The 25,485-nt window shown below is 37.1% G+C and overlaps 1 long non-coding RNA gene and 1 pseudogene across 1 annotated transcript; one reads left to right on the top strand and one right to left on the bottom strand.

Annotated features, from left to right (window-relative positions):
• Positions 1-14,903: 14,903 nt before the first annotated feature.
• On the bottom strand, positions 14,904-16,895 carry LOC144648464 (uncharacterized; annotated as a pseudogene).
• Positions 16,896-23,839: 6,944 nt separating this feature from the next.
• LOC144650296 (uncharacterized) lies at positions 23,840-25,281 on the top strand. Its single transcript, XR_013570085.1, has 3 exons — positions 23,840-23,997; positions 24,469-24,497; positions 25,133-25,281. It is a non-coding gene; the product is annotated as an uncharacterized LOC144650296 (long non-coding RNA).
• The last annotated feature ends 204 nt before the right edge of the window (positions 25,282-25,485 follow it).

Here is a 25,485-nt window from a genome sequence, read left to right as displayed (position 1 = left end):
ATAGCTCTTTCTCCAGCTGGGTCGGAAATAACTTTAGATTTAGCAAACATGCGCTGCAAACACTACTATAAACTCTTCAATGAAAACTGCAGCATTGTACCTACCGGTATCAAAAAATGGAAAGATAAGTTCCCTGAAGACTTTTCTGAATGGAAGAACAAATTTTCCTTCATCTATAGATCTTCACGAGATAACAAGCTAAGGCAGTTTTCCTTCAAACTACTACATAGAATAATCGTTACAAAGAAAGAACTTAAAAACTATGGTCTAGCCGATAACACAACATGCATTTTTTGTCAAAATCCCGATTCGATTGAACACGCTTTTTTAGATTGTAACATTACATCCTTTTTGTCGGACGCTTTTGCTTGGTTTAATCAAGCTCATAGCTCTGCTTTCTTTTTTTCGAGTAAACAGATAATTTTCAATGATATTACCGCTACTGCCGCATATCAGGTGTCTGATCCCCCAACAAAACACATATTACACCTGTTCATCATTTACCTTAAACAGTATTTATATAACTGTAAAAGGCTTGAAAGAAAACCCCATCTTCAAGAGTTCAGAAGAAAAATGTTGCTGCAATGGAAAATAGAAAAATGCGCTCCTCCTTAACGTCTTTCCAGTGTGTCTGTTAACATGTACTGAATAATCAATATCCGTCAGAAAACTTAAATGTAAAGTCAAATTGTAATTAACGTCCCTTTCTTTTCAACTGTAACTTTTATCTTGACCTAGCCTGTAAACCTTGCTGTAATTTCTTTTTATTTAAGTAAGTAGTATTAGTTTCTTGTTAATCATCAGTGGTCACTACTGACGGCTTTTGTTTCATATGTATCCCCACTAGTTATAAACAGTGTGTTATTATTAGTTTAATTTTTTTCTGTTTTCCCTTTTGCATGTAATTTTCTTTTCATTTTGTATTACATTGTTTGAACAAATGAATTAAAATTAAAAAAAAGGAGGGTATATTGAAGGTGAGGAAGCCCTTGCTGAACCGTATGTTCAATACCAGCACGACTACGTGTAAATGTGATGGATGTTGATACAAACTGTGAACCGTAAAATGATCATTTGGCTGACGACAAACTACCTTATTTTCACGGGAAGTTAATTAATTTGCATGAGGAAAACGATGATGCTAGTGTCTCACACATGACGACCGCAGCTTATCTGGTAAAATGTGGGTATTTAAAAGAAAAAAAAAAAGAAACAAAAAAAAAAGAAACAGACACATTTTAACAATGTGGTAAACCCATGTGTGTTTGGTTCCATGCTTTGAAAAATATCATACTATTCAAACGTTGTAATTTTGTTTATTCTTCCTCACAGTAAGTGACATTTCACCAGTAGAAATAATCATTTGAATACTCCTAATAGAAAAAGTGATATAGGCAATTTACTAATTGTGGTATTTTAGTGATTTTGGGAAAAAGGCATCACTGGAAAAGACTTGCACGAAAAAAAGTCAGCACCAAAAGAGTTAAACGTGCAAGGCAAAAACTGGTTTTGTTTGTTTGTCACCTCTCCACATCCCCAATTTCACATCCCCACGTTCTCATCCCTGAATCCCACGTCACACGGCCCAAGTTCCAGGTCCCCAAGTCCCACGTCTTCTAATCCCATGCCACGCACACCCCGCGTCCCACATCCAAAACATGCATCCTCACGTCTCAGTCCCCATGTTGCTGTTCCCCTTTCAGACACAGCCGCAGTTTACAAATATACATGAAAAATAACTGTGAGAACGTTTGGAAGAAAGAGTCCAAAACTATCAGGGATAACTTTTTTTTTATTTTTATTTTTTTATTTTATTTAGATAATTGACGCCTTACTTACAATAATAAGTACACTTACAATAACAGCTAGCACAATACTTACAATACTTAAACACTAATAAAGACAACGCTAATACACAAAAAAACTGGATTTTTTTTTTTTACAATACTTGTAATAATATGACGGAAGAAGAAGAAAAAAAAAGTACACTAGAAGCGCAAAAGAAAGGTATACAACTACACACACACAAAATATAGCTAGCAGCTGGCTTTGGATAACAACAAAAGAGATTATGTGTTTTCACTGCTACAAAGGGTGGACCACTTGTTCCTAAGTTTATTATAATTACCATTTCTGATAGCAATCTCTCTTTCTGATTGAATTTTACTTTTAAGCAAACAAAAAAAGACCTCAAACATTGGATTTTCAGACTTGATTTTTGAAAGGTAAATGTGATATTTGCCTATTAAAAAGAAGTGGTTTAGCGCATAAAAACTAGAAGATCCTGGTTTATAGCCATAAAGAATTTCAATAGGTTTTGGATTTATGTTTTCAAAGCGTTTTACGTTCCACCATTCGATTGCCATAATCCAAAACTGTTTCACATTAGGACACTCGCAAAACATGTGTTCTAGTGTTTCATTTACATAATTACACAACTCACATACTGGTGAGGCTTTTATCTTCATTTTATATAGTCTTTGGTTTGTGGGGAGAATGTTATGGATTAATTTGTACTGAAAGCTTCTTAGTTTATTTTCTATTGTGATTTTGAAAGGTAGTTCATAGATGGCTTCCAAGTCCGTAACATTTTGATTCTGTAGGCGGTGTTCTACAGTGGGTGGGCGAAAGGACTTTCCGACGAGCAGAGAGCGAGCTTTTTTGGCAGAAACATTATCTGCTGTTACGACGTTTTGCGTTCTTTGATTACCTGAAGGAGTATCGAGGATTGCGGTTTTCCAGGCTTTTGGGATTGCGGCGATCACGCCTGCGTAGTCCAAAAAAGTTGTACGGACACCGAACTTGGCCTTAAAATGTTCGAAAGATAGAAAGTTTCCCTGCTCGGTTAGAAGGTCACGAACCTTTACGATTCCATTTTTATGCCACGATTTGAAATAAAATGATTTACCGCAAATCCTTATGAAACGATTGTTCCATAAGATCTCTTCTTTAAAATCTGTGGAATTAACTGGGTCGTTTGAGTGAATTTCTTGCCAATTTGACAGAATCTCTTTATAAAAAATTGGAATGTTTTTTAACTCTAGGTAATTTAGATTGAAATTGCACTGAAACAGGAAAGCACCTCCATATTTTAACAAAAACGAATTAAGAAAGGCGCACCAGTTGTTTTCAGGCTCATCACAGAAACGTTTTACCCAAGCAATTTTTAGGGACTTGTTGACGTCGTTGAAATTGACCATATTGAGCCCGCCTTTGTTCACCGGGCCGATTAACGTACTTCTTTTAATTTTATCAGGCTTAAAATTCCATATAAAGGGATAACTCCTGAGATTTGGTCACCACTGTGTTCGAGACTGCACTTTTAATGATGATGATTAATATGAATGAAACCATTAATGAGAATAAGTAATTAGGAACAAGTGTTACATAATTACACTGAAGCCAAATCAACACCACATTCTCTCCATTTGTCTTGTACTATAACCTTTACGATTACATGTGAAATATAGCTGTAAATGTTGGGGTCAGGCAGAATCCTTTGTAACCACAAAAGACGCTTGATATTAGCTACACATGTGGGTCTAATGAAGCTAGAAATCATCACAAGCACCCGTGGCTACAGACAGCATTAACGGACAAAGGTTTAACCCTTTAATGTAAAGTACCATCACAAGAATAGGTGATGGTTCGTCAAATTTATTGTCATTATTTTCACAAGTTCAAGATCGCTATTTAAGCTGTCGTTTAGGCCTTTTTGTTTTGATTTACCGAAGATACAGTGTTGAGGAATGGGACCATGTAAGCAGCTTAACAGTGAGGCAATCAGGGGTGCAATGTTATGCTATATGAGCCTTGTTATTGCTGGACATTGTAGCATTATCAGTGCCAAATGTTTTGGAACATCAAAGAAAAGCATCTCCAGAAATCATGGAACTCCATCTGTGAAAAGGGAGACACATGTGACATGTAAGTGTTCATTACAAAAGCTTGCTCACGATTGGCCTTGATAATCTTACGTGGCACTAAAAACCTTTTGCCTCTTTTCTAGCTATTCAGAACACAGGGTTCTACTTTTATGCCATTTCTACAAAAAAAGAAGCCACAACAAGTGGGTTGGAGCACAGAGAGGCAGCTGTCCTCCCAAGCTAAAAAAAATCGCCAGAAAAAGGATAGCTGAGCAAGGCAAGTTTCCACCACAAACAGTCACATTCTTTTCAAAGTTCATTCTATGAACAATGGCTGAAAATCGAGCTAGGAAACCCTGCCTTTGCGAAGAGATAGAAGATGATGAAGACAAGGCCCCTTTTATAACACCATTGACAAAAGCGATCTCCAGGGTGCACAGCCATTCATTCTCTGTAAGACCAATGTCCCAGAAACATCAAAGTGAGAATCACACAAGCACCACCCATGTACCAAGGAAAGGAAGAATAATGCACTATTTCACTCCCAGTCAAGAGTGAATATAAAACTGTCATGCTGGCATGAATCAGGTGAGAAAGTCTGAATTAAGGAGTGTTGCCACTTTCTGATGTAAAGAGAGTTCAGGATTTGCTGTAACTATTTTTAGTGACACATAAATTGCTTATTTATTTTTAATTTAATTGCCGGCTTGTGTAAATTTCTTTTGGTCCAACAATAAAGCTTGTTTCAGCTCTTAGTCAGTTCAATACCATTTGGACAGTTCGTTTAAAAATCTACTCTTAGTATTTCCGTCCAGAGAGAGCATTAGCTCAACTCTCTTCTTCAATGAATCGGCCACTCTTCAATCCTTAAAATGGCCGTCCACTGTCCACTTGCATCTCTCTTTAAGCCTCCCTTTAAGAAACAGTCCTCATCTGATGTGGATTTCAAAACTCAACAATGCTGGTTGCTTTGAATGTGCAAGGCATGCCTGGGCGGGTTTCCTTTATGCGATTGGTGCTTCTGGATTCTATAATTTTAACTTCAAGAGTCAAAGAAACATAAAAATGTGGGTTTCATAAACCACTTTGTGCTCTTGTAAGAACTGTGGATAAAATAAAGAGTTGAAGTACTAGGGTAACGACATGACTATTATCATTGCGAAGATCAATGTTAATATATTTTGTCTTATCTAAAAAAATTTTGCATAAAATCATTCAGCTGTGAAAATGAGAACCTGTGAAGATTTTCTGAAACTGTCCAAGAATCTCAAGAATGTTAACTTTGGAATTGTTACAATCAGAGGCCCAACAGGTCCAGGATCACATGACATACCTGGTTACAATTTGTGGCATGAACCCACTGCTACAAGTCTACACACAAACATACTGCAGCTGATTCAGCATGGACAGTATTTAATTAGTAAAGCACAAGAAGAGGTAAGGGAAGTACTTATACAAAAATTCACATGCATGCTGAATCGCATGTTATACAATTTTAACGTGTTTTTTTGTAACTAGGATTCTCAAGCAAAAGCAAATCCGGAAAAAATAATATTTTTACAAGAGATATGAGCAGAATCCATGCTGCCATGGAGGTCCAGCTTCAAGAGCTTAATGTAAATAGGCAAGCCTACCACAGCAACACTTTGTTAGAAATCATGTCACTACCTGCCCACAGGTTAAGATTCCCTTTTTTAATAAAGTTGTTGTGAATTTTTATTGTTATTGATTTTGCTTACAAAATAGACACAAAACATCCGATCTGTCAAAATAGTTGTAGAGGTAACTGAGCAGGAGTGCCCAGAGCTTGAAAATATATAACAATGTTCGGACCGTGTCATTTTAAATTCAATTCAAGTTCTCCAATGAAAAAACGTGAGATAACAGTTTTGGGTAAGTTCATAAATGGCTTTGATGGTGAAAAATAACATGTTCATTTACAGGAGATTTAATTTACCTCACTATCCATGGTCAATAAAAAAATCGTATTATTTTGTGTGTGCTGTTTTAGACAATGCAACAAACAGTTCATTGCCTAATACCGCATCAATTTTGCAAAAGGGACATTTCCTCCAAAGTTCCACATGCTGGAAGACCTTTCATAAGAAAATGGAAATTTCCACCGGGATTCTTTGGCAAGCAAGGAGGCGAATCCATACACCATGAGTATTAACTCTTTGAAAATACAAACATATCTGTGAAGCTAGCCTTTAAATGCTTAAAAAAGATGCTTGAGCAGCATTATGTTGTAGTGAGTCCAAAAGGCTGAGAACTGATCCCTCCCCCCCCCCCAAAAAAAAAAAAAACAAGAAACCTGAAAAGAAAAGCAGCTGAGGATGAGTAATCGAGCACAAGTGCTTCATTTTAAAAAAACACTGAAATAAACATAATCCACTATATTTGTAACTAAACTCCTGCCCAAAAGGAAAACAACGGTTTAAATTTCATGAATACAATGACACATCACCTTTAATGAGCACTTTGTAATAATGTTTCCAATATTGCAAAAATGTGTATTTTTATTCTCAAGAAAAACTAAATAAAGATATATTTTCTCCAATTGTGTATGATATAAAAAGCTGTGATATAAGAAATTTTACATACACTGTTTTAGCGATAAAAATGACCTACCCACTTGGCTTGCATTAAAAAATGCCAGAGAGCGGGCGACTGAGAACCCAAGATCTTCAAAGCTATTAGGTAAGGTATAAGGTATTTTATTTAAAGTCGACACGTGGGGAGTGGTTGCCCAATCTCCCGAGCCAGGGGCTCATGTAAAAAACGCACGACTATTTACAATAAAATTAATTACCGACATTACTATTACATTAAAATCATTAAAAATATAATTTAAAAAGAGATGCTAATATAAACAAAAAAAAATAAATAAATAAAAAATCAAGGTAAAACTATATACAGTTCATACACTGGCACCCAGCAAACTTCATGCCATTTAAACTAGCTCGAAAATGTGCCAAGGTGGTCGAGGATTTGGCGTTAGCTGGCAACTGGTTCCACAAGTGAGCAATTAAATACAGAAAGGAGTTGTGCATGACAAGGCTGTTATATGGGGGCTGCACAACATTTGAGCCTCTACCTCGTAAATTATAATTAGTTAACCTAGGTGTAAAAAACTGGGAAATATTATTTGGGCCATCAAGTCTAAAACACTTAAAAAATAAAATGAGCGATTGCACGATACGTCGCTGCTCTAGTGTATCCATAGCAGCCATGTCTAGGCATAGATGATAGCTGGACGAGTTACCAAGAGGCAATCCAATCTTTGATCATTAGTCTTTCCTCGAAAGCCCTCAAATTCACCGGGAAAACTCCATGTTCAGAGCATTCACTTGATTACTTTGGCCACTCCATGTTATGAAAGAAGACATAAGGAATTGTAATGCGTGTGTTTGGGTCGATAAATGTGAGAATTTAAGCTAAAAAGTTCGGGTTTTCAACTTCGCCCATCTTCTTCAGCCATTAGCTGTCGCCATTTTAAAATAAAATACGCTCTGAGCCAGCGAAAAGCATAGTTTTGATTGGTTTAAACACAATGACTTTTTAATGCCACAAGCGTAAACAAAGGTGCTGTCCTCATTGCTATGCTGTTGCTACCTGATTTTGAGTGCACGCTTGGTTCTGTGAACATGGGCGCGGGTCAATTAAATGTCCATTCTGAAAGCGCCTTCCCTCGGACAGTGATAACCATGAATCTACAAAGCTCTTAAGAAGACCATTAGGAATGACAAGGAAAAGATAGCAAGGTGAATAAAATTAAATTTCTGCATGAGCCTGAAAGGTGGGGGCAGCCAAGGTTTCCCGCAGCAGTCTTTCGCACCATTTTGTTAGACTGTCCTAATATTTATAAAAGAGATTTATGTACAAATTTAAAAGACTAATTTTAATTACAAAGACCTTTTTGCCATTTTGTAAGACTTAATCAATTTTTGTAAGACTACAGACTTATTCAATTTTTGTAAGACTACATTTTATCGCCATGACTTTATTTTGTAAGACTATATTTTAAATTTACAAAGACTTTGCAAAGACTTTTATAATTTCCTGCAAAGACTTATACAGTTTCTTGCAATGTAAAAATAAAAAACACAAAGTAAAATCAAATACTCTAAACATAAACTCCAAACAGCCGCTCTAAACAAAAACTCTAAACAACTACTCTAAACATGTATCCCCATATACCTATCAGATCACACCTGAACAAGTGCGGAAGTTCAAATGTGACATAAGGACAGTAGAAGAAACTGAAGAAAGAGAGGATCATGCATTGGTAGTCACTGCTAACGAAGAAGAGGCAGAGGAAGCCAGGAAGAAAAAACTAATAAAAATATAGAAATTACAGGCGCAAATCAGAAAGTTATAACATGAACTGGATCGAGAGATCAGAAGTTTGTAAATTTTAGTGTTTGTTTGGCCCCCAGGACAGGACAGGATATCCAGGCAGCAGCGCTATGGACACCATGAGACAAGGGAACCTCCATAAACAGAAATTTCAGTTTCTGCATTAAAGACTGTGTTTGGAAAAAACACAGCAGAGTCGACTGACACCATGGAATGGAGAGGAACTAACCTTACCATGGACATTAAAACTGTCTGATGAGGATGTTAAGAAAGTGGAAGATGCTGGTTTTAAAACGAAACTGAAAAGAAAAAAATGTATAAGTAACATATAATCAGACTTTGAGAAGTCAGAAGTAATACATTGGTATATTTCTTTACCATTATGTCTTTTTTCAACTAATTATGGTACAATGTGGGTGCATTAATGACTAAAGAGATATTATTTGGAGATAAATGCCTATTTCTTTTGATATATTTAACCTTAACCGAAATATGGTGACTATGTATTCTCAATTTCATAAAGGGGGGAGGGTGTGGCGATGCGCAATGCTTTTTTCTCTTTTAAGCCAGGGGCAAAATTAAAATTTTATTTTTTTTTAGCCTTGAAGGAATGCTATTAAGCCTTGAAGCTCAAGTAACTGCTCAATTTCACTGGATCTTGTTTCTCTTCATTAATTATCAGGCATGTCAGTCCATGACCTTAATGAGCTTCTCATTTTCAGGTTTCACCAAAGAAACAACAGAGTAGGGGAAAAGGGGCGTTGTTTTCATGGGGGTACAGACACACTCACCGCACCAATTATTTCACATTTTAACTAAATGATGTTACAAGACTTTAGAAAATAGCACAAAGTAAATACGTGCGCTGATTGGTTAAAAATTGTGTTTCTATAACTCGATGGAGACACAGACAGTTGTCGTAGACACGGCAATCAATATTCACGGCGCTAAAATAAGCAATGCAAAAATAACAACTAATAATTGTGCCAAATTTTAATGTCACAGCTGACAAAAACCAGGTTAAGACTAAACAAATATTTGCACATTTTAAAACAAGCGAGTAAGATGTTTACAGAGCCCGCTACACATTCAAAAATAGTCTGTGAAAGAAATTATCGAAGCGGCTGACCTTTCAAAGAAGTATATGAATTGGCGCAACTTCACTCCATTCTAGGCTTTGCAGCACTTCAGAACTATTCACAGCTCCTCAACTGGACAAGATATTCGTCCAGAATGCCGAGTCAAACTTCTTTTAACAGAAAAATAATTCACTTTCACCTCCAAGGTTCGAGTCGCTCGATCGTCGGTCGTCAAACCATTCGGTTAGTTCGATGAAGCGAAATAAAACAGAATAAAACCACAATTCTTGACTCCTTCCAGTGCTGGACTTCAGTTAAACCATCGACTTAGTTATTTCTCATAATTACGTTAACTTTGGGGCCTGTTTTCTTTGTTTGTTTGGCCAAACAACGGTGAATTTTAGCCTTGAAGCAAATGTTGAACAGTTGATTTATTTCTGTTCATCGACTCCCGTACTATGATTGGTTGATTACTGTTCATGACGTAAAACCGCGAGGTGAAGAGAATCTACGTTTTGATGTTAAATAAAGCGCTAAATATTACTTTGATGTGCGTTATTTTCTTTGTGCTGTTTTCTAAAAGAAATAGAAAACATGTTTTCCGTGTTTCTATCGAGTTATAAAAACACTCATGAAAGTTTGGGAGAACTCGAAAAAGCTGTGGAAACACTCGTCTATCGACTCGTGTTCCCACAGCATTTCTCGTTCTCCCAAACTTCCACTCGTGTTTCTATAACTCGATAGAAACACGGAACATGTTTTCTATTTCTTAAATAAAATTAAAACATTTCGGGTTTTTTTAGGTTGCAATGTTTTACATACATCATCAGGGGCGAATTGCTATCAGTTGCGGTTTAGTATACCGAAACCTGAGACTGCACATAGAAAAAAACTTGTAAGTACTTTAACCTGCTTGTTTATCTTTATAGTAGATGTAGAAAGATCATTTTTATAAATTCTCATTAAAACCAGGCAGTTGACGTTACAATATTTTTATTATTGGAACTTCAAGGTAAATGCTGTTCCAACAATGACATCATTAAAACTTGCTTGCTGGAATGCATTCAATGGAACAAATGACACGTCCCTCCCCGAAGACATTGATGTCTTCATTGTTGACAACACCAAGAAAAAAGCATTTGTATGATAAGGAATGATAGAGAGCTGGCATTGGTATCATCCATTGGTGTTATTTGGAAAGTAAGTCTTTGTCATGGCTTGGATTTCGTTCAAAATTTTGTTTGAGATATGAATATATTCTTAATTTGTTATCCCGTATAATTGCCTATAGCTCAAGTAAGGCTGGAAATTTCTCTGTCAATAACCATTCCTTTCGTAACGGATTTTGGTAGGTTTTGTGCGAGCTAGGTATTAATCTAGTTTGCACAATTTGATGGTATCGAAAATGTGGGTAAGTGTGGGTAAATAAACACATGACCTCCCTTTAGACTTTGTGTAGCTTCAAATCGCAAAAGAATGTGTGCAATATGTTTTCAGCCCAAGATATAAGAAACATAATCTCTTCTCGCCAATCCCATATTAGATTTGTACAGAAGAATAATTAGTTATTATATGGAGGTCTCGGCATTTGGGTTTCAGGAATAACTCCAAAATTAGTATATTTTATTTAAAACAACGAATAGTTTAATTAGTCTTCGCAGGCGTTGGTGCGGGACAAGGGAAACCTCAAATTTTATTAGTACTGACATAACCACCTTGCTAAAGATAGTTGATGTCATGGAACAGGATTATTTATGGCCAACAAATCATTGCTAAAACATACTAATCAATTTACGTCAATGGAGCCACTGTGGCCAGGCCACATGGTAAGAAACTTTTTGGTAAATACTTTCAATATTATTAATTTCTTTTAAAAATACTATGTTTCTATTAAATAATGTGTCAATCCAGAAAATATCCATACTCCCCTCACACAAGGGATTGGAAACCGTAGTGGTCCTAGTGGAATTTTCATGATTTTTGCTGGGTCGCACCACGTGACCCGATGTGGTTGACCAGCAAAGGGATTGGGAACTGGGGAAGGGGGGAGTGGTTTAGATGTCATTTTAGATTGGGAACCAATATAATGTGAAAAAGGGCACGCGAGCAAGATTGGCAGTTGGGTATAGAAGGACGCGCTCAGACGTTTCTGCCTATTTACCAAAATGGAGTGAAATGGCGTTTACCCAACGTTTTAATCCAAAGCAAAATCTGTATGCAACCAGAGTTGAGTCAACCAGATTTTATATTTTTTGGCGAAAGATCGACGTGATCGCTTCAGTTACACAAACAACTAAAACGTAACCTATCACATTTTAATAGTTACTATCTTCAAGTACTGTTACCTGACATTATTTAATACGGATGCTTTTCTATAAAAGAAGGTGTTTCATTTTTCGTGTCAAATCTTGAAGTTTGACCAAAAACATTCCACGACTATTTGTCGCGCCGACATATGAAATCAACAACTCAGAAATTCGAGTTTTAAGCTTTGCTTTCGATAAATTAAAATGAAGGAACTGATGTTATCCGTGAAACAAGCGGGGAAATTTTTTTCTCAATTCACAGAGAAAAAATTTCAGTGTATAGACAAGAAATCTAGGTTATTTTTGCCCGACAAACTTTCTTTCACACAAGCGACAGCAATGTTTACGTTTGCAATTGCGAGCGAGACGATTGTTTGAGTCGAAGGTTGTTGTACAACATTTTAAATTTATTTTGCGAGGTTCAGTGCATTTCGGCAATGACATCAACGGGATTGTTACAGTGTCTGCTAAGCCAACATTGTTTTAAATACTTCTCGATATAGGTATTTTTTTTAGTGGTCCCCGTGCCACGCCACATTTTAAACCCTCCGAATAAATTGTTTGCTTCTTGTCCTGGTGAGCAGCACGCTAAACAGTGACATTTCAGAGTCAATCGAGCGGCAAGTTAGTCCCAGAGGTTTTGTTGAACTTCGTAAAACAAAAGGAAAAAGTCTCACCTACATCAAAGCGTTTGCGCTCTTTAGGCTCTTTGGAAATATGCCACATTCTCGGCAAACTGCTCGGCGGGAATACGTTATGAGCTAGAACAATTGACTGAATATATGAATTCTTAACGACCCCAAAAATTGGGGTACACACTTAAATCGAGATGAAGTTGTCATGGACTGCAAGAGCAAGATTTTGAGGAGCTTGGTGGCAGAGAACAGTTCGAACAGTGCGACTGATAGAGTGGGAGATAATTAATATACTTAATATAAATAATATAAATAAGAAACCCAATATACGTGAGAATAAATTAATAGTGTTATCGTTGATTTAATAAATGAAATTTATTATTTATTATGGGAGATAACTAATGGACAAAATTAAACAAAAAACTTCCAAACAATGAACCTCAGACATGTTAGAATAACTATGATAAAACACATTGAGCTTCATTATTTTGATATATTATCAGTACGATATTAAGTTTCACGATTTTAAACTTTGCGTTTAAACTTTATTTAGTTAAGTGAACACTTGACAAGAATCTTCAGTATTGCAGTAGGTGAGTCTTTTAGGAAGAAGACCATAAAGAAAACAACAAAGACAAACTTGGATATTGTGAGAATAATGCAGAGATGCATTCTTTTGGTTCCAGCAAATGACCACACTTTATGTGGGATGACTGTCAGTTAACTAGACCTAACACCTCAACGCAAACTGTAGGATTTTCTGAGCAGTTTCAGAAACGTGAATGCTTTTGAAAAGCACTTGAACTACAAATCAGGTGGCGTAAGACAATACAGTGTAAATGTAAACAACCAAACTCTGGAAAACCTATTGACGAAGCTATCGGACAAGATTGAGGTACCAGCAGACAAAAAAGATGTTAAACACGCTGTGGTTGTTATAGAGAGAAACATAAATGGAAAAGGACGGTCGATATGGTACCTAGACGAGAATCTGACCTTTGACGCAGAAGGAAACGAAGTTAACTGCGAGGATTATGGCCTTGAGTGGATAAGTCACCTGACTGAGGGAGAGTGCACTGCAAAAACAGAGTTGGCAGAGGGTCCAATAAGTACCCAATACTTCAATTTTCTTGCAAATTTTTTCCGGATACCCTACAGTATATGAAGTATGTGCTAACAATACTAGTATGCTCGTACAAGTAAACAAGGTTTTCGAAAATGAAACAAGCCTCTTCTATGAGAAACTGTCAATGAAAATAATTCTTCTTTAATAAATATCATTTATTAAATCAACGATAACACTATTAATTTATTCGTCAGTGCCTTGTGTACAAACATACCAGACAAGAATACAATATATACTTGATAAAAAAGGCTCTTACCGAAAGTGCTTGTAAAAAAAGCATTAAATGCTAAAAGAAGTGCTCGTTTTTTGCCAAAAAAGTGCTAAAATAATGCTAATTACAGTCGGTCAGTCGCGCTTCTCCATCAAATCCTCACTCGAACTCGAAATAAACTCAACAACCTGGCTCTGTTTGTTCGTTAAAAAAGAAAAAAAAATATCGTTCCGCCATTGAGAAGTCACGTGTTCCACTGTTCCAGAATTCTTCCGTGGGAAAGTTTCGTGGTCTCAATTAGTTGCAGTGAACTGAGCCTTTGAAGCAAAGAGAAAAAATTATGTCGACAAAACATAGAACATAGTAGAAGGTCCTTGTTTCTCAAAGAGTTTGGAAAAGGTCTTGAGCTCTATGGTTTGGAGAGTCTGGTAAAGGGCAATGCTGATCTTTGCAAGCCACTTTTTGTGAAACATTCTAATGCAAACATTGTTGATGCAAATTACATTGTTTCAGTGTTGAAGCCTGAATATTCACAAGAGGGCAGCTCCAGGAGAGAAATCGAGGAAGCAGTCATTGATAATTTCCAAGATTTGCTTATGAGATTTGTCGGGCTACTCCGAAATGCTGGCTTGGAATAACAAAGACAAGCTTCAAGAAAGAGAACCAACAGAAACAAACCAGTCAGAGGCAGACGAGCTCCCTGGGAACTTTCAGTCTGCAGTGCTTAACCCACCAGGTGTTCTAGGGTGGCTCACAGGACAGCAACACAAGCCAGTTAATGGCGATGATCTTTCCATCACTGTTATGTTTGATCATGACTGTGCGCAGAGAAATCCACGTCACACCATATGTTTCCCTGTTGTCTCTGCTTGCGGGAGAACTGTGACATTTCCAGTGAAGCATATGGAGGTGCCTGAAGATTTTACACGTGTCTTTCTATTAGCGTATTGCAAGGGCCAGGCTTTTGGGCGACGATAAATTATAATTGTTGCAACACTACCATGTTTTTACTACTTTTGACAGCATTTCTTGCCCTTGAATGAAAGGTTTTGTGTTACCATGTTTGTGCACTCCACAAAAAGGGACAGGTTTGAGATTCTACCTGACCACTAGTCGTTTGAAAGTTTTTCTTATGTTTGCGTTTAATAGAGAAGCTGCTGTTCAGCTGCGTTTTGTTCTGTCAACTGATGTATTGACGTTGAAGTAAGTCATTTGCAGATGCATTTGTGGTATAATTGCATCTATTAGTTTTGTTCCTGTTTTCCGTTGATGAATGTAAACTATAGCAGTAAAAGGAGAGCATAATACCAGTGTTCTTTCAATGGTTGAGAACAACATTGTGCAATTTTAACTGCTAAATGTTAAGTTGCAAAAGGGAAGACACCCAATATACGTGAGAATAAATTAATAGTGTTATCGTTGATTTAATAAATGATATTTATTAAAGAAGAATTATTTTCATTGACAGTTTCAAAGGCCTTAAATTTAGAATCAGAATGTCACTTCCCAACCATGTACATTATCAGCCTTTTACATATATCAGTTTCTTTTTTTAGGGTCAATGTAAACAAGGGCATCACTAAGGCCAGTTTGTAATATGTAGTAGCTCTACAATATGTAGTACCTCTGTAGTACTCCTCTTACAAATTATTTGTGGCTAATCGTCAGTCAGCATAAAATCTCAAAACCATCCACAATAGTTACATTTTTGACAGCACATTTACAGCCAGTATGATTCAAGTTTTCTTTGAAATACATGTGTGTGGTAAGAGATACTGCTATGAAACAGATCTTGTAGTAAAAATAATGTGTACCTTGCTTGGATAAGGGCGCAGATTTATGGAGAGAATCCGAATTCAGCAATATGTGTCAACTTTTCATATTGCTGCAAAGCTTCTTTCCAAGTAGTAGGAGCTTCAATGTCGAGGCCTTCAACAACATAGTCGAAATATTCTTGATATTCGTCAGTGCCTTGTGTGACAATGATTTGTTGGGACACACACTCAATTTCATTAGGTTCAACACTTGACAAAAGATTGTTTACAGCACCATGATACTCTGGCAAAAAAAAATAATGAATCTGGTCTGCCTCTTACTGTATTATGCCTAGAACGTCTAATATAATGAGTGTTCCAATGTTCTTTGACAGCATCGCAATCTGCTTGGAGCACCCCAGAGAAACAATACCACAAACATTCTTTATTCATTTCAGAGGTCATGTCAATTTTGCCATCCATTTCCAAATCTTGAAAAAAATTTCTCCACCATGATGATCTGTTCTTGGAATAGAATGACCACCATCCCTCAATTCGTTGATTACGTGGTGAAGGTACGTAACGATGGGCATCAGGGTTTTGTCGAAAATAGCTCTGGATAGATGCCAGTAAACCATTTTCAGTTCCCAAGTCAGTTACAACTTCAACAGGGCAGCCTCCTAGATCCCTCACTGCGTCTACATAATACATTGTTGGGTACTCTGGTAGATTATTTGAACGTGCCACCTCCAACCACATGATACGTCTACTATAGCCATCTATACAACCATGAATTGGGAATCCCCAGGGCTGAAGCTTATCGTAACCATCGACACGCCACGCATAGTTGGGACCTGGGTTATGGTATTCTCTCCTTTTAAGGACGGTGCCTCCTATTGCTACTGCGCACTTGTTCTGCGCATCACGCAATGCATCGATCACACTGGGCGCGCGCGCTTTTAATAATTGCTCGCTCAAAATGACGAATTCAACTACGCGCAGCGCGCACTACAGAGTTCTCGGCGTCCAGTTTTGACATTCCTAGCCAGGAACAGCGGACCAATCAGTCCATCCGCTCCTGCTCACATACGTACCCGCTAGACCCGCACTCTCGACATGCGTAGTGCACGCGGTGCATCTTCACTCGCTGGGGGGGATGGGTGACCCCACGATTCACGAACTGGTTCTCGCGGGTGACCCCTACTTTTTTTTTAAGTGGGTCTGGCAATTAGTAGTGAGGCACGCCGGGGCGCTGCTGTCTCTCCGCAATTGACGTGGATACGCATTCAGCAATTGTGGTGAGTTTTAGTGATGTCAGACCAATATGGAATGCAGGAGTTTGTTGCCACGTCACACTTTCCATCACTTCTTCGTGGCTACCCCAATTTTTTTGTTCGTGCCCTTGTACATCTACATTTCTTCATAGTCTCGGCCTTGTGGGCACCGTCCTTAAAGCAATGTCTCTTACGCAATTCTTTCCTTCGGTCGCTCTCTAATATTTCCTGTACCACAATTCTTGGACTCAGTTTGAACAAACATATTGGAGCTGGACCGGCCATGTTGGATTCATTCCCAACAACCCGTGCAAACTCAACACAGGTAGTGTCCAGGGCCCACGGCCGTGAGATGGTTTTGTTTTTGCCGTGAGCTTTTTGGTTTTGCCGTGGTGTTTTTGGTTTTGCCGTGGTGTTTTTGGTTTTGCCGTGAGCTTTTTGATTTTGCCGTGAGCTTTTTGGTTTTGCCGTGAGCTTTTTGGTTTTGCCGTGAGCTTTTTGGTTTGCCGTGAGCTTTTTAGTTTTGCCGTGAGCTTTTTGGTTTGCAATGAGCTTTTTGGTTTTGCCGTGACAGTTATGGGCCACCGTATTTCTAAGCCTAACAATCGAGTGCGATGCCTATAGCTTCAAATCTCAAATGAATGTGTGTAATATGTTTTCAGCCCAAGATATAAGAAACATAATCTCTTCACACCAATCCCATGTTAGAATTGTACAGAAGAATAATTAGTTATTATATGGAGTTCTCTGCATTTGGGTTTCAGGAATAACTCTAAAAAAATTTTTTGGGTAAATACTTTCAATATTACCAGTATTAATTTCTTTTAAAAATACTATGTTTCTATTAAATAATGTGTCGATCCAGAAAATATCCATACTCCCCTCACACAAGGGATTGGAAACCATAGTGGTCCTAGTGGAATTTTCATGATTTTTGCTGGATCGCACCACGTGACCCGATGCGGTTGACCAGCGTAGGGATTGGGAACTGGGGAAGGGGGGAGTGGTTGAGATGTCATTTAAGATTGGGAACCAATAGAATGTAAAAAAGGACATGTGAGCAAGATTGGCAGTTGGGTATAGAAGGACGCGCTCAGACGTTTCTGCCTATTTATCAAAACGGAGTGAAATGGCGTTTACCCAACGTTTACCCCATCTATATGCAACCGGAGTAGAGTCAACTGGATTTAATATTTTTTGTCGAAAGATCGACGTGATCGCTTTAGTTACACAAACAACTAAAACGTAACCTATCACATTTTAATAGTTACTATCTTCAAGTACTATTACCTGGCATTATTTAATACGGACGTTTTTTTTCTATAAAAGGAGGTGTTTCATTTTTCGTGTCAAATCTTGAAGTTTGATCAAAAACATTCCACGACTATTTGTCGCGCCGACATACGAAATCAACAACTCACAAATTCGAGTTTTAAGTTTTGCTTTCGATAAATTAAAACGAAGGAACTGAAGTTATCCGTGAAACAAGCGGGGAATTTTTTTTCTCAATTCACACAGAAAAAATTTCAAAGTATATAGACAAGAAATCTTGGTTATTTTTGCCTGAAAAACTTTCATTCACACAAGCGACAGCAATGTTTACATTTGCAATTGCGAGCGAGACGATTGTTTGAGTCGAAGGTTGTTGTACAACATTTTAAATTTATTTTGCGAGGTTCAGTGCATTTCGGCAATGACAACAACGGGATTTTTACAGTGTCTGCTAAGCCAACATTGTTTTAAATACTTCTCGATATATGTATTTTTTTTAGTGGTCCCCGTGCCACGCCACATTTTAAACCCTCCGCAAAAGTTGTTTGCTTCTTGTCCCGGTGTGCAGCACGCTAAACAGTGACATTTCAGAGTCAATCGAGTGGCAAGTTAGTCCCAGAGGTTTTGTTGAACTTCGTAAAACAAAAGGAAAAAGTCTCACCTACATCAAAGCGTTTGCGCTCTTTAGGCTCTTTGGAAATATGCCACATTCTCGGCAAACTACTCGGCGGGAATATGTAATGAGCTAGAACAATTGACTGAATATATGAATTCTTAACGACCCCAAAATTTGGGGTACACACTCAAATCGAGATGAAGTTGTCATGGACTGCAAGAGCAAGATTTTGAGGAACTTGGCAGCAGAGAACAGTTCGAACAGTGCGACTGATAGAGTGGGAGATAACTAATGGACAAAATTAAACAAAAAACTCCCAAACAATGAACCTCAGACATGTTAGAATAACTATGATAAAACACATTGAGCTTCATTATTTTGATATATTATCAGTACGATATTAAATTTCACGATTTTAAACTTTGCATTTAAACTTAATTTAGTTAAGTGAACACTTGACAAGAATCTTCAGTATTGCAGCAGGTGAGTCTTTTAGGAAGAAGACCATAAAGAAAACATCAAAGACAAACTTGGATATTGTGAGAATAATGCAGAGATGCATTCTTTTGGTTCCATCAAATGACCACACTTTATGTGGGATGACTGTCAGTTAACTAGACGTAACACCTCAACGCAAACTGTAGGATTTTCTGAGCAGTTTTTACTAATCAGGTGGCGTAAGACAATACAGTGCAAATGTAAACAACCAAACTCTGGAAAACCTTTTGACGAAGCTATCGGACAAGATTGAGGTAACTGCAGCAGACAAAAAAGATGTTAAACACGCTGTGGTTGTTATAGAGAGAAACATAAATGGAAAAGGACAGTCGATATGGTACCTAGATGAGAATCTGACCTTTGACGCAGAAGGAAACGAAGTTAACTGCGAGGATTATGGCCTTGGGTGAATAAGTCACCTGACTGAGGGAGAGTGCACTGCAAAAACAGAGTTGGCAGAGGGTCTAATAAGTACCCAATACTTCAATTTTCTTGCAAATTTTTTCCGGATACCCTATATGAAGTATGTGCTAACAATACTAGTATGCTCGTACAAGTAAACAAGGTTTTCAAAAATGAAACAAGCCTCTTGTGTGATGGCCAAGAAGGAGAAGGAAAGAATTTGACCATAAACTACAATAGACAGCACCATGTCTCACTGTTCCACTAAGAGTGCCTTAATGGACATACTGGAGAAGCTGCCCGATAGATCTACTGCCAGTAACACGAAACAGGATGACAGTGTTCTTACAGAGACAGCAGATGCTCCGATGAAGGTGTCAATTGATGGTATGGCAGAAGTGCAAGTGCTTGAAAAGCCAGACTGGATCTAGAACTGTTTACATCTAGCTGACTATTTCACGGCACAAATCTTTGACAAGTACAGCAACACCAATGAACTGCGACTCTTTTTTGACAGGTAAGTTATTTGTTCTCTCAGATCTACCTGACCAGGCAAAAATATTTTTGACACAAATTTTGAGTGGGTGTTTTTTAAGAAAGACGGCCTCTTAAACACTTATAATTTAGCTGTGGCCAAGACCAAGGCATACTGCGCACGAATTACAATTGTGGAGCCCTAACTATAAGTAATTTTACTTTTCAAATGTTGAGTTTTAGTTGGACTGTTCTTATGAAGATCTTAAAGACACAGTTGTTGATGTGGGAGTCAAGATGGTTGCCACAGATATCAAGATGACTGGGAATGGGAGTATACTGCATTGTTTAGTTAAATAAAGGAAATCTCGTGGAAAACCAGGCAAGTTAGTCAACAGTTTTTGTTAATTAGTATAATGCAACATTTACTTGCATAAGAGAAATCTGGTGAAAAACCAGGCAGCAACTAGAATTTAATAAAGCACACACTACTTTTAATCATGTTAAATTTTTGTACAAAAACCTCAAATACCGATGAAATTGTGATAAGCAAAGGTATCTGTTATAAAATGGAAATCAAAATAATTCTCTTTGTTTCGTATAAATTTTGATTGCCATTCATTTTCCAGAGAGCACCAAACGAATTCCAAAAGCTGCAGCCAAAATGAATAAGAAAGGAGACAATTCCACAAGAAAAATGTAAGTGGCATAGCACACACCTGATAATATTAAATATAGCGATCATGAAGGTCAACCAAGATGGAATTGTGTATTTCAATTCTTTATGAGGGTTAATAGAAAAGGAAATTTAATCAAGGTTTTTCCCGTCATTGCACAAAGCTCCAACTATCCATTTGGATTATGTTGGCTTACCTCAACCGTTGTCTTTAAGGAGTGCTTCGGCTTCACAACCTTTGGTTTTCTTTGGGTCTAGATCTGTGCCCTTGATTGGTTCATCCACAAACTGTCATTTCCACTTCGTCGCCAGGGACCTTGGAAGCAACCCCATCCTCAGGTGTGTCAACATCTTTTGTTGTCCCAACTTTTGTGGCTGTGTTCTCAAACATACACCATCGAGAAGATACAAATCAGTATGAACTTTCCCAACCATGAAAAATAAGGCTAAGCATTTCAGATAAGTTTGTTACCTTTCAATCTTGATCTTGTCTTTTTGAACTTCAATAAACTTCACCGACTCTGAGTGCAATTTCGTCTCAGCATAATTTAGTAGTCTCGATGACATCCGTCCCTTGCTTCGTTCGACTTAAAAACGCGTATAATTTCCAGAAAAGCTATTGCTTCGGATCTTCCTGTAAACCTTAATTGCTGTCACAATCAAGTTCCAGTATGAAAAGACGATTTAAGACGAGATTGTGGAAGAAAATCTTCGAAAGAAAACTCTCTCGCTCGCTTTCCTCAGCTTTCCTTGCGAGTTTCATTCAACTCAAGCGGTGAACACCGCGCCACAATTTTTCCCACCTCACTTCGTTTACATCAAAATGAAATGTCCAGTGGATTTATACTTAAAAAAGGAATTTAATAAAACAATTATTCCATTCGCCCTTGCTGGATACGAGTGGTTATAGCCAACGAAAAGTCAAAGACGCACAAAGCACTCGAGGAAAGCTGACGAAAAACAATAAAACATGATTTTTCTATGTTTTATACTCTGATAAAACATAGGTTTTTAGCCAATCAGAGCGCGCGTAGACTCCTATCTATATTATAAAGTTGAATAGTAGTTTGGTAGTTGTTTGCTGTTCATGATATGTCATGTTCTGCAATAGGGTCAAAGGAATTAATGTACTTCTGCTGCCGACAGTCTTGGTTATTGTTGTGTTACTACGTTTAATAGTAGAAATGTAGATAGATGTCAAACAATGTACCAGGCTTGTTACAGGTTAAAAAATCTAGGTGGGTTAATCATTTTGTTTCAGTTTCATTGTCTGTCCAGCAATTGACAGCCGTGAACAAGTTCATTTCTTTCATTTTATTTTTTTTCATTAATTGGAGTTGTTTGAAGGCTGCTCTATTAATGTCATATCAATGAGGTTTTATTTTTCATATATGGATGTTAACAGCATCTTTACTTAATTCAAAACAATAAACATTATTTGGAAGATGTGAGGGAGAGGCAAAGCCATGGCCCTTATTTGCTCCCATCTTTATGTCTTTCACAATTAAGATGTTTCCTACCATACAAGTGATCTGTGCTTAAAAACAACACTGATTTGTCCGTGGTTCTTCTGAGATCAATATTATTATGGAATAGAAGCAGAATTCCTAATGGCCTTAGTACTTGTTTGAACTACTTGGTATGTTTATAAAACTTTGATTTTAATGTTAAATTGCGATTCCGACAACCCTGATATAAAGTTAAATTGTGATTCCTATACCCCTAATACTTTTTCTAACTACTTGGTATGTTTATAAAATTCTGACTATAACGTAAAATGACGATTCTGACGCCCGTGATTTACTCTAATTTCAGATTCTGACAGGTTCTGTTTTGACCCTACTGAAAAATGGGATAAAAAATAGAATGTCCCATTATTAAGATATATTATTCAGTATATTTTCTATGGATTGATTTAATTGAATACGTATTTTACAGTTTGGCATTCACTTAATTGAAAACACAAGTTAACTGAGATAAATTTCACCTCAAATAGCAATTACTTTTTGTTCTTGAAAGGTTACTTTTCAGCTTCACTGAAAACAGTCATCAGTGAAACACAGATCTTCTTCTCTGACACACATCAGTCATACACAGATAATGGCATGATCATGAATCCCAACAAGCACCATGCTATGATTATAGGGACCACTGACGAACAATTCTCTTTTCCTGTCCAGGACCACTCTTACTTGAAATGACCATCGGCAATCAGTTGAACTTCAATAAACATGTATCTTTAGAACTGCATGTAAAAAGTCGACAATCAACTGAATGTTATGATAAAATTTCATAATATACCACCAGCAAGTTAAAGTTGTTTTTGCTTTCACTTTGCACCAATTCTGTTTTATGGTCCGGCATTTCTGTAGTGCTAGAATCTGTGATAAATTATAATCTCTTAATAAGTGTACCCTATGTAATGTTTAAATGTCTTACCAGCAGCTACTACATACTGTAAGTCAAAAGGAACAACTCTGTTCAACCAAAGGATACAAAATGTAATAAGTAATAAATTAAATCATTATTAAATTATAATTTCTGGTAACGGTCAAGGCCACTCCATCACTTGCCATGACGAAGTGTTTGTAATAGACACGAAATATCGGCAAATCATTTCTCCCCAGCTTTTAGAATATTTATGTTTTACTCTGGAAATTAGATCACGACTATGGATATTTTATGTTAAACGATTATTAAATTATAAGATATAGCACACTTAAAACAATTTTCTGATTCTTGTTATCCTTATAACGTTTACAAACTAAGTGACAAATGCGTATATATATATTATCTTTCTTTTTCAAACAACTAAACTGAAGGCCTCATTTGTTCTTAACATGGATGAGACAAAAGATCATATCTTAAGTAAGGAATTTTGCTTTTTGACAGCAAAGTGAAAGGGTACAGTGACTTTTTTTCGCTTACTGCAAATGTAGATCATCTCATTTTATGAAAGCTGATGTCCCGCACAAGATGCAATGTAAAACCACAGGTTTGTTAGCTTTGCTATTTAGTGTTACCCTCATTTTAAATAAAGTCTTTATTATTATTATTATTATTATTATTATAAAACAGAGGATGACTACAATGTAAAACCCTTTTGTAACTGTTTCTGAACCAAGTCTTAAAGAAAAAAGGACGTACTAAGCAAAAGGGATTTCATAACAGACATGGCTAGATCAAATATGGAAGGATAAAAGAGCATTTGGTCCAGATGCAATGAGCATTAATTTTTGAAACTTAAAAGTGAACAAGGATAACAGAACAACCAAGAAAAGAGAAGACAATTTCACAACATCAGTTAGTATTTATTGTTGCTGTTACAGTGTATATTGAAAATGAACAATAAGTTTACATTAACCTTTTCCCTTTTACTTAATTTTTTTTGTTTAAATTCACAGTACCAAGAAGAAGCTGCCAATCCTCAGGCTTTACTGGAGGATAAGGTGCATGTTTTTTTGGTGTTTAATGTTATTAAAGTAAAATGTGATTTCTTCAATCTAAACATTGCTCTCGATTCTGTTCTTTGTTTCCCGATAAGGAGGAATGTATTTCAAACTTGAAATCAGGCAAGTTATAGAAATAGCCTCACAATACAAAAAAAAGGACACAGACTTTACATGAGGATGAAACAAAAGATCACATCTTGGTAAGGAATTTTGCTGCCATCATTAAATGCTTGCGAACAGGACTTTGAGCAGGATGCTCAATGAGTTTGCCAAAAAGTAGAAGTAGTCTCTTGGCAGGGACAAAATGCTGCATCAGACTAGCCACAAACATTTGTGCAGTCCCATTATTAAGATATGTTTTTGGGTATATTTTCACTGGATTGATATAATTAAATACGTATTTAACAGTTTTGCATTTACTCAGTCATCATCATCAGGTGCTAATTTAAGACTCTGACCTTACCCCAGCAAGCATGATGAGGCTAGACCTTAACAAGGTAAACGATTTGTTCTTTTCCAACAAATATCTTTACAGATGAACATAAAGAATTTAGTATTGTTGAAATGAAATTGGCAGTGGATGATATCAAAAAAACTTTGACCTATTCAAGAAGCCATAATGTTTGCTTTAAAAATACAAAAGTGGGAGGAAGTTCCTGACACCCAGAGGTCACTGCGCGAGCAGATTGGCAAGGTTTGCGGTAAAGGTCTTTATTTTTATTCTGGTTTTATTTAAGTATTTAAGTTTTTAGCCTTACATCCATGATAGGCTTTCAGTAGTTTAGAACTTCTTTGACATAATTGGGACTAATTCGTAATTCCTATTTTTTGGCTGTTATCAGCCAACAGAGTGAACCCGTAACAGGCTTATTTTTGGCAGACAACATGAATCCTGACTGTCAAGTGAAGTATGGAAGTGACAATCTAAGGAATGCTCCCATCCCTGAGCAAGAAACAGGCAATGCATGCACTGGAGAATCACTGAAATCTCCATTGAAATACTTCGTTGAAAATTCGTGCAAACTTTTGACAAAAATTACAGTTGGTCTCCATGACGTTTTCCAGGCAAAATAACATGTCTGTCATTTGAAGGTCCTTTGTACATGACATCTTAATTTGTATCATTACTCAGAAATCCAGAAAATCCTGAACAAGCTAAGCAAGGAGAAGAGCTGCGAAATAAAAGGCCGTTGGCAGAAAGCTTGTGTGAGACATTTTTACTGGGCTGTGACATCTACACAGGAACACCTTGAGGAAGTCAAGTTGGCCAAGTTCCAGGCATTTTTGTCTCGTGTCACGCCACGGTCACGTCGTCAACGACGTGACCGTGGCGTGACACGAGAATTTCCGATCTACTCGCTCGGTCAGGATAGTGCTTTGTGTAAGACCTCACGTAAGGTAACGAAGTGATAAAGTTGCAAGGAAACAAGGTAAGAAATAGACCTTTCGTGGTTGTATTCCAAGTCAACTTTTTATACGTTCATT

The sequence above is a fragment of the Oculina patagonica genome, chromosome 4, assembly GCF_052425735.1.
Source record: "Oculina patagonica isolate OP01 chromosome 4, crgOcupat, whole genome shotgun sequence".
Lineage (NCBI taxonomy): Eukaryota > Metazoa > Cnidaria > Anthozoa > Scleractinia > Oculinidae > Oculina > Oculina patagonica.
This window is presented reverse-complemented; position numbering and strand designations above follow the sequence as displayed.